This window comes from Lolium perenne, chromosome 2, assembly GCF_019359855.2.
Source record: "Lolium perenne isolate Kyuss_39 chromosome 2, Kyuss_2.0, whole genome shotgun sequence".
Lineage (NCBI taxonomy): Eukaryota > Viridiplantae > Streptophyta > Magnoliopsida > Poales > Poaceae > Lolium > Lolium perenne.
The window spans coordinates 254,935,047-254,954,868 of record NC_067245.2 but is presented as its reverse complement, the minus strand read 5'-3'; the positions used below and the strand labels follow the sequence as shown (position 1 = coordinate 254,954,868).

At 48.0% G+C, this 19,822-nt stretch overlaps 2 long non-coding RNA genes across 2 annotated transcripts; both read right to left on the bottom strand.

Moving 5' to 3' along the window:
* Window positions 1–1,950: 1,950 nt before the first annotated feature.
* On the bottom strand, window positions 1,951–3,547 carry LOC139830108 (uncharacterized). Its single transcript, XR_011752533.1, has 2 exons — window positions 3,421–3,547; window positions 1,951–2,162 (listed from the first exon to the last, which is right to left on the bottom strand). It is a non-coding gene; the product is annotated as an uncharacterized lncRNA (long non-coding RNA).
* Window positions 3,548–6,044: 2,497 nt separating this feature from the next.
* On the bottom strand, window positions 6,045–7,650 carry LOC127335657 (uncharacterized). Its single transcript, XR_011752532.1, has 2 exons — window positions 7,524–7,650; window positions 6,045–6,264 (listed from the first exon to the last, which is right to left on the bottom strand). It is a non-coding gene; the product is annotated as an uncharacterized lncRNA (long non-coding RNA).
* Window positions 7,651–19,822: the final 12,172 nt, after the last annotated feature.

Genomic DNA, 19,822 nt, shown 5'->3' with positions numbered 1-19,822 from the left:
TGTTGGGGACACAAGAGACTTCTTGCTTTGTGGTTGCAGGGTTGCATGAGAGGGATATCTTTGACCTCTTCCTCCCTGAGTTCGATATACCTTGGGTGATCCACTTAAGGGAAACTTGCTGCTGTTCTACAAACCTCTGCTCTTGGAGGCCCAACACTGTCTACAAGAATAGAAGCACCCGTAGACATCAGCTACCTACCCCTTGCACCAACAATGTTGCTGAATATGAAGCCATCTGCAAGGGAATGGAGTTGCTATTGGAAGCCGGGGCAGAAGCAGTAGAGATTTTTGGAGATTCCAAATTGGTGATTTCTCAACTCACGGAGGAATACAAATGTGAGAGCGAGTCGCTCTTCCCATTATGGATGCAATGCCGTGAGCTGATGGCACAGTTCAGGTATATAAATTTCAATTGGATCCCAAGATCACAGAATACCGAGGCAAACGATCTCGCACAGATGGCATCAGGATACCAGGACGTAGCAGATGGGACCGGTGTTCAAGTGCAGTTCATGGAACCAGATGACTGGAGAGCCGATATTTTCAATTACTTGAAAGATTCGGCTCGGGGGGCACCTAAACGGATAAGATACAAGGCCATGAAGTACGTCCTGATTGGGGATGACATGTTCTACAGGACCTTGGAAGGGTTACTTCTCAAATGTTTGGGACCAGCCGAGTCCAATCGGCTCTTGCATGAGGTGCATGAAGGTGCCTGTGGAACTCACCAATCGTCTCATAAGATGAAGTGGCTGATCAGGTGATCGGGATTTTATTGGCCCACCATGCTTGAAGATTGTTTCAAGTACTAATAAGGTTGTCAAGCATGTCAGAAGTTTGGGAGCATTCAGATGGTACCCGCATCAGCAATGAATCCCATCATCAAACCTTGGCCATTCCGAGGTTGGGGTATGGATATGATCGGCAAAATTCATCCTGCATCGAGCAAAGGCCATGAATGGGTTCTGGCCATTACAGATTACTTCACTAAATGGGTGGAGGCCGTCCCTATGAAGTCAGTAGCGTCGAAAGATGTCATCAGTTTCGTGTTGGAGCATGTCATTCATAGATTCGGGATTCCCCAGACTATCACGACCAATGGAGGTTCGATCTTCATTTCTAAGGAGTTTAGAAAGTTCTACGAAGATATGGGAATCAAGCTGATCCGATCGTCTCCATACTATGCTCAAGCAAATGGGCAGGCTGAGGCATCCAACAAGAGTCTGATCAAGCTAATTAAGAGGAAAATCGACGAGCATCCTAGACGTTGGCACGAGGTATTGTCAGAAGCGCTGTGGGCTTATCGCATGTCGTGTCACGAAGCAATAAAAACCTCGCCATATCATCTGGTCTATGGACAAGAAGCTGTGTTGCCCTGGGAAATCAAGGCTGGGTCGAGACGGATTACGTTTCAGAATGATTTAACTACTGAAGAATATGCAGCCCTGATGAGTGATAGCATTGAGGATGTAACAGAACTCAGACTATGGTCGCTTGAGAAAATCAAGGAGAATAAAGCCAAGGTGGCTCGCGCATATAATAAGAAGGTGAAACCAAAGGAGTTCCAAGTTGGTGATCTGGTATGGGAAGTTGTACTACCGTTGGGGACTAAGGATAAAGTGTATGGTAAATGGTCTCCAAATTGGCATGGCCCGTACAAAGTCGACCAAGTTTTGAAGAGTAATGCATACATGCTCGAGCAGTTGGATGGTGTGAAGTTCCCAGTGGCTGTCAATGGCCAGCATCTCAAGAAGTATTTCCCAAGTATGTGGGATGATGGGCAGTAAAATGTGACACCCCGAAACCGGTACCATGAGGATTCCAGCGATCCCGCCAAAATCCGCATGATATCGATTCAAAGACGCCCTCCGACACGACGTGCGCGACGAATCACACACGTGATGCCAGAGGAATTAACACGAGCGGTAACATTTCAACAGGATTACAATAGAGCCCACAAGATACATATATTACAACAATGACTCCAACGAGTCAAGATACAAATATACAATACAAAGATCCAAATCATACAGAAGATCGAATACGTCCGAGTACGGACAAGATACAAATTGGACTAAGAGTCCTGAAGATAAACGATGGCGTCCATAACCCTGCCCAGGCCAAGCCGGAAGGGTAACCTTGCTAACGTCGTCATCTCGTACCTGTCAAAGTCAGGCCATCGGTTGCCGACAAAAGGGGGAGGAGACAAAAAGAAAGGAAAGCGAGGGTAAGTACCATTGGCACGTACTTGCGAGACAAGACCAGCTATGCTCGCTGGTGGGCGGTATAAACTTCACCCGGCTATATGTGGAGTTTAGCGGCAGCAAAGCTACTATCCAATAGAGACACGCTACAACATCCGTCTACTCAGAGAAGATAAGAGAGCGCACAAGGTAACAAATAAATACTACACAAACATAACCCAGCCGATTACACATATCCCCTTCAACAATTGCGAAGAGGCAATGTAAAAGGCACTCAACGGTGGACAAGTTTTATTAGGTATCGGTTGTAGTAATGCTAAATTACTAATCAAGTTATTAGCAAATTATTATTAACAACATAAAGGTGTAAGTTGTTCTATGATCAAGCTATACAATTCCAAGTCGTCCATAACCGCGGACACGGCTTATCGATAAGATGTACACCCTGCAGGGGTTGCCCAAATGTAACCATACGCATGCTCGAACCCACTTGCTACAGGTGGAGTCTCACAACAAGACCGTTCCCAATGCAAGAGAAAGTTTAATGGGAGCCACCCAACTAAGCTACCCGTGACGAAGTCCGGCCGTACTCCGATACGGACCCAGAGGTTTGCGACAACGGCTATGCTAAGTGTGAACAACCTGCTTTCGCTAATCGTTCCGCGTTATGAGTACAGAACAGAATATAAACACCCGAAGGCAACAGAAGTAAATCGTGCATCGTGCATATGAGCAAATAAAACCAAGGTTGTGGCTCCCAATAAACATACTCGAGGAAAGGTAGTGGGTGATGGGGGTCCCACTCCCCCACGTACGGGTAGAGCGCTCAATCTCGGAACAGATAACAAGAACTCGGGTCCTAGGGGACATTAGCGAGTCAAAGTTCCGATGCTTTCGCAAAGGGCTCACGGATGCCTCTGCTTACAATTTTAGTTGTTAACAATAAAGTAAAGTGTGATTATCTCCAACAAATGATATAGCATGTGATAACCTCCCAACAAGATATCCCGAACATCTCGAGATATCAACAAGACCCTAAACTCGCATACGACTCGCAAAGCTGGCAAACAACAAACAATAGGTAGGGCGAGGAGGTGTATCTCGGACATATAGGTAACAGGTGGATAGGACACGTGACACAACAGAATCGCAACACAAGGATAGCAATAGATCAAAAGAGCATGTAAAAGTAAAATAGGTGAAGGGGTGGGCTCGCCTGTGGAAAGCTGCAGAAGAACTTGTCGGAGAACTCGTCGTAGCTCACATCAACACTTCGTGATCCTATCCGGGAAGAAGCAAATGCTGGAACACACAACGTATGCAATCTTACTACTACGGAAGAAGAATCGGCATGCTCAAGACGATATGCATGCATGACATGGCAAGGATGATGCGATGCACTTATCCAATTTAATCGGAGTCGGAACTCCGAACAAGCGAATTAGGTTGGAGTTGCATTTCTACCGGCAAAGTTAAGTGTTCATTAGCATGACATAACATGGCAGGGGTGCGCTACTTCAATATTAAACGGAGCGGGGAAACCTTAGGCGGTGTCCGAAATACTCCGCATATTATGTGAGGTGAAATGCACAAACTATAACGGCTCGACATGATGCGATATGCAAACAGATGAATGGATGGCATATTCATGTTCAACACATTTTTCTGATCAATTTTCATATAGAACACTTTTAATTTCGAGTTACCAATTAAAAGTTATTAACAGATTAGTTTTTAGTTAATTAAAATAGAAAAACAGATTTGTTTTATTACGAAAAGGACCCGAAAACAAAAACTGTCCAGGGGAAGGACTGCGGGTTGTTTTACAAAGGTGCAGGGGGGTTTTCAAGAAACCATCCGCGACAGGGACTGCGGGTTTAGGAAATAAAACTTGCAGGGGCCTCTTTGCAAACTGGAGTTGGATCTGGATCTGGGAACGGTTTCTCACCAGCGTGGGGCTAGCCCGAGGCGCTGACGAGGGGGGCCCAGGCGTCGACATGGCGGGGCTGACGTGGCGAACCTTGCACAGCAGGGGAGATGCCGCGCGCGTCGCAGGGAAGGCGGTGATCACCGCAGGGCGTCGCGCGTGCGGGCGATTGACGGCGTTCCAGGAAGCGAGGAAGGGCGTCGCGACTTCGGCTCGGCGGCGTGAACCATCTGGAAGCGGCGCCGCCAGGAGGAGGTCGCCGGAGAGCGGCGTGGACGGCGGCATCTGCGGGGAAAACGACGGGTCACCATCGGGGACACGTTCCAGAGAGGTAGGAGGAGCGGAAGGAGGTCTGGGAGATGCGCCTGCTCACCTGCATCACGTAGGTGTGCTCAGGATGGCCGTGGGAGGACGGAGGCGGCCGGAGACGGAGAAATTGGCCGCCGGTGCTGATGGGGAACGAGATCGGCAGCGGCGATTTAGGGCGCCCCCGGACGATTCCTTGCAGAGGGAGGTAGAGGACGACGACGCGGATCGATTGGTAGCGGCGGCGCAACGAGGGGGTGACGGAGATGTCCGGGCGACGACGATGAACTTGCGGTGGCGTTCGGTGTTTTCTCCTCTGCCTGGTATCATCTTGGAGAGGAAGAAAGAGAAGGAAAAAGAAGAGGGAGGAGAGCTGGATGGGGACGACTGGTTCGTTGAGAAGATAAGGAGGAGGAGGGAAGCATGTGGGGGTGGTTGGCGCGGTGGTGCGCGGTGACGTCGACCGCGTGGAGATCACGCTCGCTGCGTGAAGAAAGAAGACAACGGAGGGGGATATTTTCCCAGCGAAGGGGTACGGGCCAGGAGGTGGGCTTGGGCCGCCGAAACTGCTGGGCTGGGGAAGGCCGGATCGGGCTGGAAGAGAGAGGAAGAGAGTCCAGGGAGGGTTAGGTTATCTTTTCCTGTTTTTATTTAAACCTTTTTTTGAATTCGAAATCCTATTCAGTTTTGAATTTGAATCAGATACGAGAGTGAGATTCAAATCTAGCTTTTCAAATAGTTAATTTATTTGTAATCAAATCAAAGCACATTTTTAACCCAAAATTATTTGTTGAAAAGGATTAGTTATGAAATAAGAAATATGAGAGGGAGAGATTAGGGTTTTATTTAAAGGAAAGACAAGGAAGGGTTTTTATAAAATAATTTTATTTAATAAAAACATGGATGATATGATGCATGATGTCATGATGATGCACAACAGAAAAAGAACAAACAAATCTATTAGGGGTCCTACCCTGGGCCGTTACAATCGACACCACTAACAAGGAATCTCGCCCCGAGATTCCACGCCATGGTACGGGGGAGAGAGGTGAACTATCGGATCTTCGGGCGTCGTGTCGATCTCCTCGACACCACTAACAAGAGTTCTTACTCCACGTAGATTGGCGACACCACTAACAAGAAGTCGTTGTTCCGGTGTTGATGATGAGCTTCTGTCGGATCCTCCAAAGATCGGACCTAATAGGTGAGGGGCAAAGATCGTCCAACCCGCGTTGGAACCTAAGACTCGGGAAACTCAGATAGGAGAGAAGACTCAAAACTCGCAAAGGTAAGATGAGAAAGAATTTAGATAAGGAGAAAAATAGAGCTAATCAGATCTATCCAACGAATTTTTAGAAAATAATTTTGACACTAAACACAACAACGTCCGTTGGCAAGGTTATCCTACAGGCTGGACTAGTGGGGTACCGTCAACCTGAGCTCTGATACCAACTTGTGACGCCCCGAAACCGGTACCATGAGGATTCCAGCGATCCCGCCAAAATCCGCATGATATCGATTCAGAGACGCCCTCCGACACGACGTGCGCGACGAATCACACACGTGATGCCAGAGGAATTAATACGAGCGGTAACATTTCAACATGATTACAATAGAGCCCACAAGATACATATATTACAACAACGACTCCAACGAGTCAAGATACAAATATACAATACAAAGATCCAAATCATACAGAAGATCGAATACGTCCGAGTACGGACAAGATACAAATTGGACTAAGAGTCCTGAAGATAAACGATGGCGTCCATAACCCTGCCCAGGCCAAGCCGGAAGGGTAACCTTGCTAACGTCGTCATCTCGTACCTGTCAAAGTCGGGCCATCGGTTGCCGACAAAAGGGGGAGGAGACAAAAAGAAAGGAAAGCGAGGGTAAGTACCATTGGCACGTACTTGCGAGACAAGACCAGCTATGCTCGCTGGTGGGCGGTATAAACTTCACCCGGCTATATGTGGAGTTTAGCGGCAGCAAAGCTACTATCCAATAGAGACACGCTACAACATCCGTCTACTCAGAGAAGATAAGAGAGCGCACAAGGTAACAGATAAATACTACACAAACATAACCCAGCCGATTACACATATCCCCTTCAACAATTGCGAAGAGGCAATGTAAAAGGCACTCAACGGTGGACAAGTTTTATTAGGTATCGGTTGTAGTAATGCTAAATTACTAATCAAGTTATTAGCAAATTATTATTAACAACATAAAGGTGTAAGTTGTTCTATGATCAAGCTATACAATTCCAAGTCGTCCATAACCGCGGACACGGCTTATCGATAAGATGTACACCCTGCAGGGGTTGCCCAAATGTAACCATACGCATGCTCGAACCCACTTGCTACAGGTGGAGTCTCACAACAAGACCGTTCCCAATGCAAGAGAAAGTTTAATGGGAGCCACCCAACTAAGCTACCCGTGACGAAGTCCGGCCGTACTCCGATACGGACCCAGAGGTTTGCGACAACGGCTATGCTAAGTGTGAACAACCTGCTTTCGCTAATCGTTCCGCGTTATGAGTACAGAACAGAATATAAACACCCGAAGGCAACAGAAGTAAATCGTGCATCGTGCATATGAGCAAATAAAACCAAGGTTGTGGCTCCCAATAAACATACTCGAGGAAAGGTAGTGGGTGATGGGGGTCCCACTCCCCCACGTACGGGTAGAGCGCTCAATCTCGGAACAGATAACAAGAACTCGGGTCCTAGGGGACATTAGCGAGTCAAAGTTCCGATGCTTTCGCAAAGGGGCTCACAGATGCCTCTGCTTACAATTTTAGTTGTTAACAATAAAGTAAAGTGTGATTATCTCCAACAAATGATATAGCATGTGATAACCTCCCAACAAGATATCCCGAACATCTCGAGATATCAACAAGACCCTAAACTCGCATACGACTCGCAAAGCTGGCAAACAACAAACAATAGGTAGGGCGAGGAGGTGTATCTCGGACATATAGGTAACAGGTGGATAGGACATGTGACACAACAGAATCGCAACACAAGGATAGCAATAGATCAAAAGAGCATGTAAAAGTAAAATAGGTGAAGGGGTGGGCTCGCCTGTGGAAAGCTGCAGAAGAACTTGTCGGAGAACTCGTCGTAGCTCACATCAACACTTCGTGATCCTATCCGGGAAGAAGCAAATGCTGGAACACACAACGTATGCAATCTTACTACTACGGAAGAAGAATCGGCATGCTCAAGACGATATGCATGCATGACATGGCAAGGATGATGCGATGCACTTATCCAATTTAATCGGAGTCGGAACTCCGAACAAGCGAATTAGGTTGGAGTTGCATTTCTACCGGCAAAGTTAAGTGTTCATTAGCATGACATAACATGGTAGGGGTGCGCTACTTCAATATTAAACGGAGCGGGGAAACCTTAGGCGGTGTCCGAAATACTCCGCATATTATGTGAGGTGAAATGCACAAACTATAACGGCTCGACATGATGCGATATGCAAACAGATGAATGGATGGCATATTCATGTTCAACACATTTTTCTGATCAATTTTCATATAGAACACTTTTAATTTTGAGTTACCAATTAAAAGTTATTAACAGATTAGTTTTTAGTTAATTAAAATAGAAAAACAGATTTGTTTTATTACGAAAAGGACCCGAAAACAAAAACTGTCCAGGGGAAGGACTGCGGGTTGTTTTACAAAGGTGCAGGGGGGTTTTCAAGAAACCATCCGCGACAGGGACTGCGGGTTTAGGAAATAAAACTTGCAGGGGCCTCTTTACAAACTGGAGTTGGATCTGGATCTGGGAACGGTTTCTCACCAGCGTGGGGCTAGCCCGAGGCGCTGACGAGGGGGGCCCAGGCGTCGACGTGGCGGGGCTGACATGGCGAACCTTGCACAGCAGGGGAGATGCCGCGCGAGTCGTAGGGAAGGCGGTGATCACCGCAGGGCGTCGCGCGTGCGGGCGATTGACGGCGTTCCAGGAAGCGAGGAAGGGCGTCGCGACTTCGGCTCGGCGGCGTGAACCATCTGGAAGCGGCGCCGCCAGGAGGAGGTCGCCGGAGAGCGGCGTGGACGGTGGCATCTGCGGGGAAAACGACGGGTCACCATCGGGGACACGTTCCAGAGAGGTAGGAGGAGCGGAAGGAGGTCTGGGAGATGCGCCTGCTCACCTGCATCACGTAGGTGTGCTCAGGATGGCCGTGGGAGGACGGAGGCGGCCGGAGACGGAGAAATTGGCCGCCGGTGCTGATGGGGAACGAGATCGGCGGCGGCGATTTAGGGCGCCCCCGGACGATTCCTTGCAGAGGGAGGTAGAGGACGACGACGCGGATCGATTGGTAGCGGCAGCGCAACGAGGGGGTGACGGAGATGTCCGGGCGACGACGATGAACTTGCGGTGGCGTTCGGTGTTTTCTCCTCTGCCTGGTATCATCTTGGAGAGGAAGAAAGAGAAGGAAAAAGAAGAGGGAGGAGAGCTGGATGGGGACGACTGGTTCGTTGAGAAGATAAGGAGGAGGAGGGAAGCATGTGGGGGTGGTTGGCGCGGTGGTGCGCGGTGACGTCGACCGCGTGGAGATCACACTCGCTGCTTGAAGAAAGAAGACAACGGAGGGGGATATTTTCCCAGCGAAGGGGTACGGGCCAGGAGGTGGGCTTGGGCCGCCGAAACTGCTAGGCTGGGGAAGGCCGGATCGGGCTGGAAGAGAGAGGAAGAGAGTCCAGGGAGGGTTAGGTTTTCTTTTCCTGTTTTTATTTAAACCTTTTTTTGAATTCGAAATCCTATTCAGTTTTGAATTTGAATCAGATACGAGAGTGAGATTCAAATCTAGCTTTTCAAATAGTTAATTTATTTGTAATCAAATCAAAGCACATTTTTAACCCAAAATTATTTGTTGAAAAGGATTAGTTATGAAATAAGAAATATGAGAGGGAGAGATTAGGGTTTTATTTAAAGGAAAGACAAGGAAGGGTTTTTATAAAATAATTTTATTTAATAAAAACATGGATGATATGATGCATGATGTCATGATGATGCACAACAGAAAAAGAACAAACAAATCTATTAGGGGTCCTACCCTGGGCCGTTACAATCGACACCACTAACAAGGAATCTCGCCCCGAGATTCCACGCCATGGTACGGGGGAGAGAGGTGAACTATCGGATCTTCGGGCGTCATGTCGATCTCCTCGACACCACTAACAAGAGTTCTTGCTCCACGTAGATTGGCGACACCACTAACAAGAAGTCGTTGTTCCGGTGTTGATGATGAGCTTCTGTCGGATCCTCCAAAGATCGGACCTAATAGGTGAGGGGCAAAGATCGTCCAACCCGCGTCGGAACCTAAGACTCGGGAAACTCAGATAGGAGAGAAGACTCAAAACTCGCAAAGGTAAGATGAGAAAGAATTTAGATAAGGAGAAAAATAGAGCTAATCAGATCTATCCAACGAATTTTTAGAAAATAATTTTGACACTAAACACAACAACGTCCGTTGGCAAGGTTATCCTACAGGCTGGACTAGTGGGGTACCGTCAACCTGAGCTCTGATACCAACTTGTGACGCCTCGAAACCGGTACCATGAGGATTCCAGCGATCCCGCCAAAATCCGCATGATATCGATTCAGAGACGCCCTCCGACACGACGTGCGCGACGAATCACACACGTGATGCCAGAGGAATTAACACGAGCGGTAACATTTCAACAGGATTACAATAGATCCCACAAGATACATATATTACAACAACGACTCCAACGAGTCAAGATACAAATATACAATACAAAGATCCAAATCATACAGAAGATCGAATACGTCCGAGTACGGACAAGATACAAATTGGACTAAGAGTCCTGAAGATAAACGATGGCGTCCATAACCCTGCCCAGGCCAAGCCGGAAGGGTAACCTTGCTAACGTCGTCATCTCATACCTGTCAAAGTTGGGCCATCGGTTGCCGACAAAAGGGGGAGGAGACAAAAAGAAAGGAAAGCGAGGGTAAGTACCATTGGCACGTACTTGCGAGACAAGACCAGCTATGCTCGCTGGTGGGCGGTATAAACTTCACCCGGCTATATGTGGAGTTTAGCGGCAGCAAAGCTACTATCCAATAGAGACACGCTACAACATCCGTCTACTCAGAGAAGATAAGAGAGCGCACAAGGTAACAGATAAATACTACACAAACATAACCCAGCCGATTACACATATCCCCTTCAACAATTGCGAAGAGGCAATGTAAAAGGCACTCAACGGTGGACAAGTTTTATTAGGTATCGGTTGTAGTAATGCTAAATTACTAATCAAGTTATTAGCAAATTATTATTAACAACATAAAGGTGTAAGTTGTTCTATGATCAAGCTATACAATTCCAAGTCGTCCATAACCGCGGACACGGCTTATCGATAAGATGTACACCCTGCAGGGGTTGCCCAAATGTAACCATACGCATGCTCGAACCCACTTGCTACAGGTGGAGTCTCACAACAAGACCGTTCCCAATGCAAGAGAAAGTTTAATGGGAGCCACCCAACTAAGCTACCCGTGATTTAAGTCCGGCCGTACTCGATACGGACCCGCAGGTTTGCGACAACGGCTATGCTAAGTGTGAACAACCTGCTTTCGCTAATCGTTCCGCGTTATGAGTACAGAACAGAATATAAACACCCGAAGGCAACAGAAGTAAATCGTGCATCGTGCATATGAGCAAATAAAACCAAGGTTGTGGCTCCCAATAAACATACTCGAGGAAAGGTAGTGGGTGATGGGGGTCCCACTCCCCCACGTACGGGTAGAGCGCTCAATCTCGGAACAGATAACAAGAACTCGGGTCCTAGGGGACATTAGCGAGTCAAAGTTCCGATGCTTTCGCAAAGGGGCTCACAGATGCCTCTGCTTACAATTTTAGTTGTTAACAATAAAGTAAAGTGTGATTATCTCCAACAAATGATATAGCATGTGATAACCTCCCAACAAGATATCCCGAACATCTCGAGATATCAACAAGACCCTAAACTCGCATACGACTCGCAAAGCTGGCAAACAACAAACAATAGGTAGGGCGAGGAGGTGTATCTCGGACATATAGGTAACAGGTGGATAGGACATGTGACACAACAGAATCGCAACACAAGGATAGCAATAGATCAAAAGAGCATGTAAAAGTAAAATAGGTGAAGGGGTGGGCTCGCCTGTGGAAAGCTGCAGAAGAACTTGTCGGAGAACTCGTCGTAGCTCACATCAACACTTCGTGATCCTATCCGGGAAGAAGCAAATGCTGGAACACACAACGTATGCAATCTTACTACTACGGAAGAAGAATCGGCATGCTCAAGACGATATGCATGCATGACATGGCAAGGATGATGCGATGCACTTATCCAATTTAATCGGAGTCGGAACTCCGAACAAGCGAATTAGGTTGGAGTTGCATTTCTACCGGCAAAGTTAAGTGTTCATTAGCATGACATAACATGGTAGGGGTGCGCTACTTCAATATTAAACGGAGCGGGGAAACCTTAGGCGGTGTCCGAAATACTCCGCATATTATGTGAGGTGAAATGCACAAACTATAACGGCTCGACATGATGCGATATGCAAACAGATGAATGGATGGCATATTCATGTTCAACACATTTTTCTGATCAATTTTCATATAGAACACTTTTAATTTTGAGTTACCAATTAAAAGTTATTAACAGATTAGTTTTTAGTTAATTAAAATAGAAAAACAGATTTGTTTTATTACGAAAAGGACCCGAAAACAAAAACTGTCCAGGGGAAGGACTGCGGGTTGTTTTACAAAGGTGCAGGGGGGTTTTCAAGAAACCATCCGCGACAGGGACTGCGGGTTTAGGAAATAAAACTTGCAGGGGCCTCTTTACAAACTGGAGTTGGATCTGGATCTGGGAACGGTTTCTCACCTGCGTGGGGCTAGCCCGAGGCGCTGACGAGGGGGGCCCAGGCGTCGACGTGGCGGGGCTGACGTGGCGAACCTTGCACAGCAGGGGAGATGCCGCGCGAGTCGTAGGGAAGGCGGTGATCACCGCAGGGCGTCGCGCGTGCGGGCGATTGACGGCGTTCCAGGAAGCGAGGAAGGGCGTCGCGACTTCGGCTCGGCGGCGTGAACCATCTGGAAGCGGCGCCGCCAGGAGGAGGTCGCCGGAGAGCGGCGTGGACGGTGGCATCTGCGGGGAAAACGACGGGTCACCATCGGGGACACGTTCCAGAGAGGTAGGAGGAGCGGAAGGAGGTCTGGGAGATGCGCCTGCTCACCTGCATCACGTAGGTGTGCTCAGGATGGCCGTGGGAGGACGGAGGCGGCCGGAGACGGAGAAATTGGCCGCCGGTGCTGATGGGGAACGAGATCGGCGGCGGCGATTTAGGGCGCCCCCGGACGATTCCTTGCAGAGGGAGGTAGAGGACGACGACGCGGATCGATTGGTAGCGGCAGCGCAACGAGGGGGTGACGGAGATGTCCGGGCGACGACGATGAACTTGCGGTGGCGTTCGGTGTTTTCTCCTCTGCCTGGTATCATCTTGGAGAGGAAGAAAGAGAAGGAAAAAGAAGAGGGAGGAGAGCTGGATGGGGACGACTGGTTCGTTGAGAAGATAAGGAGGAGGAGGGAAGCATGTGGGGGTGGTTGGCGCGGTGGTGCGCGGTGACGTCGACCGCGTGGAGATCACACTCGCTGCTTGAAGAAAGAAGACAACGGAGGGGGATATTTTCCCAGCGAAGGGGTACGGGCCAGGAGGTGGGCTTGGGCATAAACTGCTGGGCTGGGGAAGGCCGGATCGGGCTGGAAGAGAGAGGAAGAGAGTCCAGGGAGGGTTAGGTTTTCTTTTCCTGTTTTTATTTAAACCTTTTTTTGAATTCGAAATCCTATTCAGTTTTGAATTTGAATCAGATACGAGAGTGAGATTCAAATCTAGCTTTTCAAATAGTTAATTTATTTGTAATCAAATCAAAGCACATTTTTAACCCAAAATTATTTGTTGAAAAGGATTAGTTATGAAATAAGAAATATGAGAGGGAGAGATTAGGGTTTTATTTAAAGGAAAGACAAGGAAGGGTTTTTATAAAATAATTTTATTTAATAAAAACATGGATGATATGATGCATGATGTCATGATGATGCACAACAGAAAAAGAACAAACAAATCTATTAGGGGTCCTACCCTGGGCCGTTACAATCGACACCACTAACAAGGAATCTCGCCCCGAGATTCCACGCCATGGTACGGGGGAGAGAGGTGAACTATCGGATCTTCGGGCGTCATGTCGATCTCCTCGACACCACTAACAAGAGTTCTTGCTCCACGTAGATTGGCGACACCACTAACAAGAAGTCGTTGTTCCGGTGTTGATGATGAGCTCGTCGGATCCTCCAAAGATCGGACCTAATAGGTGAGGGGCAAAGATCGTCCAACCCGCGTCGGAACCTAAGACTCGGGAAACTCAGATAGGAGAGAAGACTCAAAACTCGCAAAGGTAAGATGAGAAAGAATTTAGATAAGGAGAAAAATAGAGCTAATCAGATCTATCCAACGAATTTTTAGAAAATAATTTTGACACTAAACACAACAACGTCCGTTGGCAAGGTTATCCTACAAAGGCTGGACTAGTGGGGTACCGTCAACCTGAGCTCTGATACCAACTTGTGACGCCTCGAAACCGGTACCATGAGGATTCCAGCGATCCCGCCAAAATCCGCATGATATCGATTCAGAGACGCCCTCCGACACGACGTGCGCGACGAATCACACACGTGATGCCAGAGGAATTAACACGAGCGGTAACATTTCAACAGGATTACAATAGATCCCACAAGATACATATATTACAACAACGACTCCAACGAGTCAAGATACAAATATACAATACAAAGATCCAAATCATACAGAAGATCGAATACGTCCGAGTACGGACAAGATACAAATTGGACTAAGAGTCCTGAAGATAAACGATGGCGTCCATAACCCTGCCCAGGCCAAGCCGGAAGGGTAACCTTGCTAACGTCGTCATCTCATACCTGTCAAAGTTGGGCCATCGGTTGCCGACAAAAGGGGGAGGAGACAAAAAGAAAGGAAAGCGAGGGTAAGTACCATTGGCACGTACTTGCGAGACAAGACCAGCTATGCTCGCTGGTGGGCGGTATAAACTTCACCCGGCTATATGTGGAGTTTAGCGGCAGCAAAGCTACTATCCAATAGAGACACGCTACAACATCCGTCTACTCAGAGAAGATAAGAGAGCGCACAAGGTAACAGATAAATACTACACAAACATAACCCAGCCGATTACACATATCCCCTTCAACAATTGCGAAGAGGCAATGTAAAAGGCACTCAACGGTGGACAAGTTTTATTAGGTATCGGTTGTAGTAATGCTAAATTACTAATCAAGTTATTAGCAAATTATTATTAACAACATAAAGGTGTAAGTTGTTCTATGATCAAGCTATACAATTCCAAGTCGTCCATAACCGCGGACACGGCTTATCGATAAGATGTACACCTATGGGGGTTGCCCAAATGTAACCATACGCATGCTCGAACCCACTTGCTACAGGTGGAGTCTCACAACAAGACCGTTCCCAATGCAAGAGAAAGTTTAATGGGAGCCACCCAACTAAGCTACCCGTGACGAAGTCCGGCCGTACTCCGATACGGACCCAGAGGTTTGCGACAACGGCTATGCTAAGTGTGAACAACCTGCTTTCGCTAATCGTTCCGCGTTATGAGTACAGAACAGAATATAAACACCCGAAGGCAACAGAAGTAAATCGTGCATCGTGCATATGAGCAAATAAAACCAAGGTTGTGGCTCCCAATAAACATACTCGAGGAAAGGTAGTGGGTGATGGGGGTCCCACTCCCCCACGTACGGGTAGAGCGCTCAATCTCGGAACAGATAACAAGAACTCGGGTCCTAGGGGACATTAGCGAGTCAAAGTTCCGATGCTTTCGCAAAGGGGCTCACAGATGCCTCTGCTTACAATTTTAGTTGTTAACAATAAAGTAAAGTGTGATTATCTCCAACAAATGATATAGCATGTGATAACCTCCCAACAAGATATCCCGAACATCTCGAGATATCAACAAGACCCTAAACTCGCATACGACTCGCAAAGCTGGCAAACAACAAACAATAGGTAGGGCGAGGAGGTGTATCTCGGACATATAGGTAACAGGTGGATAGGACACGTGACACAACAGAATTGCAACACAAGGATAGCAATAGATCAAAAGAGCATGTAAAAGTAAAATAGGTGAAGGGGTGGGCTCGCCTGTGGAAAGCTGCAGAAGAACTTGTCGGAGAACTCGTCGTAGCTCACATCAACACTTCGTGATCCTATCCGGGAAGAAGCAAATGCTGGAACACACAACGTATGCAATCTTACTACTACGGAAGAAGAATCGACATGCTCAAGACGATATGCATGCATGACATGGCAAGGATGATGCGATGCACTTATCCAATTTAATCGGAGTCGGAACTCCGAACAAGCGAATTAGGTTGGAGTTGCATTTCTACCGGCAAAGTTAAGTGTTCATTAGCATGACATAACATGGCAGGGGTGCGCTACTTCAATATTAAACGGAGCGGGGAAACCTTAGGCGGTGTCCGAAATACTCCGCATATTATGTGAGGTGAAATGCACAAACTATAACGGCTCGACATGATGCGATATGCAAACAGATGAATGGATGGCATATTCATGTTCAACACATTTTTCTGATCAATTTTCATATAGAACACTTTTAATTTCGAGTTACCAATTAAAAGTTATTAACAGATTAGTTTTTAGTTAATTAAAATAGAAAAACAGATTTGTTTTATTACGAAAAGGACCCGAAAACAAAAACTGTCCAGGGGAAGGACTGCGGGTTGTTTTACAAAGGTGCAGGGGGGTTTTCAAGAAACCATCCGCGACAGGGACTGCGGGTTTAGGAAATAAAACTTGCAGGGGCCTCTTTGCAAACTGGAGTTGGATCTGGATCTGGGAACGGTTTCTCACCAGCGTGGGGCTAGCCCGAGGCGCTGACGAGGGGGGCCCAGGCGTCGACGTGGCGGGGCTGACGTGGCGAACCTTGCACAGCAGGGGAGATGCCGCGCGCGTCGCAGGGAAGGCGGTGATCACCGCAGGGCGTCGCGCGTGCGGGCGATTGACGGCGTTCCAGGAAGCGAGGAAGGGCGTCGCGACTTCGGCTCGGCGGCGTGAACCATCTGGAAGCGGCGCCGCCAGGAGGAGGTCGCCGGAGAGCGGCGTGGACGGCGGCATCTGCGGGGAAAACGACGGGTCACCATCGGGGACATGTTCCAGAGAGGTAGGAGGAGCGGAATGAGGTCTGGGAGATGCGCCTGCTCACCTGCATCACGTAGGTGTGCTCAGGATGGCCGTGGGAGGACGGAGGCGGCCGGAGACGGAGAAATTGGCCGCCGGTGCTGATGGGGAACGAGATCGGCGGCGGCGATTTAGGGCGCCCCCGGACGATTCCTTGCAGAGGGAGGTAGAGGACGACGACGCGGATCGATTGGTAGCGGCGGCGCAACGAGGGGGTGACGGAGATGTCCGGGCGACGACGATGAACTTGCGGTGGCGTTCGGTGTTTTCTCCTCTGCCTGGTATCATCTTGGAGAGGAAGAAAGAGAAGGAAAAAGAAGAGGGAGGAGAGCTGGATGGGGACGACTGGTTCGTTGAGAAGATAAGGAGGAGGAGGGAAGCATGTGGGGGTGGTTGGCGCGGTGGTGCGCGGTGACGTCGACCGCGTGGAGATCACGCTCGCTGCGTGAAGAAAGAAGACAACGGAGGGGGATATTTTCCCAGCGAAGGGGTACGGGCCAGGAGGTGGGCTTGGGCCGCCGAAACTGCTGGGCTGGGGAAGGCCGGATCGGGCTGGAAGAGAGAGGAAGAGAGTCCAGGGAGGGTTAGGTTTTCTTTTCCTGTTTTTATTTAAACCTTTTTTTGAATTCAAAATCCTATTCAATTTTGAATTTGAATCAGATACGAGAGTGAGATTCAAATCTAGCTTTTCAAATAGTTAATTTATTTGTAATCAAATCAAAGCACATTTTTAACCTAAAATTATTTGTTGAAAAGGATTAGTTATGAAATAAGAAATATGAGAGGGAGAGATTAGGGTTTTATTTAAAGGAAAGACAAGGAAGGGTTTTTATAAAATAATTTTATTTAATAAAAACATGGATGATATGATGCATGATGTCATGATGATGCACAACAGAAAAAGAACAAACAAATCTATTAGGGGTCCTACCCTGGGCCGTTACATAAAATATGGAGGCCGATGCACGAAATCGGCCAGTAAATTTTTTTTTGGGAAACAGCCGATGCACAGGCATCGACTTTAGAATAAAACAGCCGATGCACGGACATCGACTTGAGAACAAAACAGCCGATGCGCAGCCATCGGCTTTAGAGTTACAAAGTATTATGGTCAGATATCAAGTTATAGTCTGAATTTGAGGAGTGTTTGCTTGGATGTCTGTCTAATTTGGTATGTGAGTTTGGCCTTATGGGCGTTTGAGGGTGAAAGACTGATACGTTGCTATCGGTTCTTGGTGCGTTGACCTGTTTTGGCAATCGGAAGATTTGAAATTAGATAATTGGAGAATCAAATTGGAAGAACAATTTTCATTGATTCGAAGGGGGATTTTTACAAGGAAGAGCCGATGGCTCTCAAAAGGATCATCCGATGCCTAATGCATTACTACTACTAGCCCTACACTACTCCCTAATCTACGGGCCGTTGCTGCCCTCATCGTCGCTGTCGTAGCTGCCGTCGGCGCTGCTGCCGGCGGGTTCCTCGTCGCTGCTGACGAAGCCGCCGGCAGGGGCTTCATCCTCCTCGTCGTCATCGTCGTCGTCATCATCCGACCCAGCGCGGAAGCGCTTGGCCGGTGGGTACCCCGCGGAGGAGGAGGAGTCCTCCTCCGTCTCCTCCGCCTCCTCTTCCTCCTCGTCGGAGGAGAGGTCCGCCTCCCATGAGAAGAGGTCGTCGTCGCTCGCCGCCTCCAGCTCCCCGTCGACGAGGAACCGGAGGTCTTCTTCCCCGTCGGTGAGGGGCTCGTCGTCCTCCGACTCGATGGAGGAGTCCCAATCCCTCGCGTCCCAATACTCGGGGGCGAGAGCCTCATAGATGGCCGCCAGATTAACCGGCTCCGGCTCGCTGGAAGAGGAGGAGTGGAAGGAAAGGCCGGAAGAAGCAGAGGAGGAAGAGGAAGACATGGCTGCAGAGAGGGGTTTTTTGCCGATGGCAAGTACGGGGCAGGGGAATGAAGAGATGAACTGCTCGATGCGGTTAAATAAAAGGGGATATAGTGGAGATTTAATGCTTGAGCAGTTTTCGAGGATGCGGTGCCAAAACTGTCAAACGTACAGAAGTTGAGAAGACAGGGTATCATGATGGAAAGATACTGAAGCGGTTCTGCTCTGCCACGACATGACCCTACGAAGAAAAAACAGAGTGGTTTTGAAATTATCATTACCAAAACCAGGGGGGCATGTGTTATCACCAAATTTTGGCCAAATCAGGAGATGGGCCGTAATTGAGATGGGCTTGGAGGATATACACGTGGAGAGTCTCTGAAGCGGCCTTGTACGAGAATTTGGGCTAGATGGCCCGTGTATCTGTATATTATGATAGATTTAGTTAGAATCAAAGAGATAGAGTTTAGCCCGTACACGGTTAGGTTTATTCCCGAATTAGAAAGTCTACGGACTATAAATATGTATCTAGGGTTATTGAGAAAGGAGGACAATCACGTTCACAACAAACACAATCTAGGCGCATCGCCACCCCTTGTTTCGAGGGTTTCTTCCGGGTAAGCATCATGCTGCCTAGATCGCATCTTGCGATCTAGGCAGTATAAGTTTATTCGTTATCTGGTGTTGCTCGTACTGAAGCCTTGTTGATGGCGAGCAATATCGTTTATCTTAGATGTTTTGGGGGCTTGCATCGATGCTTTTCTTATACATATTTGCTTAGCTATGCCGACCCTCGACATCTAGCTGTCCTTACACCTATCTTAGGTGTAAGGGCAGCACCTTGCTTGTTCTTTACTTAGTAGATCCGATCTGTTATAGTTGCTCCTTGTTCTTCAAGGATTAGTTTGATATCCGTATGGTTAGGCCCTACGCTGGGGTTGGACGATCCGGTAGTGCGTAAGGTGTGGTTTATTTGTTCCTAGAAGGGATGTTCCGGGAATTGACTTAACGTTGGTTTTTAGGCCTCTTTTAGGAGTAGTTTTCCATCATCTTTCGCATCTGCTAGGCTCAACTACGCGTAGGATGTTCCGGTTATGCGGTGAAAACCCTAAACTGTCGTAGATTGGTTTAGCTTTGTTTTGATCAAGCAGGATCCC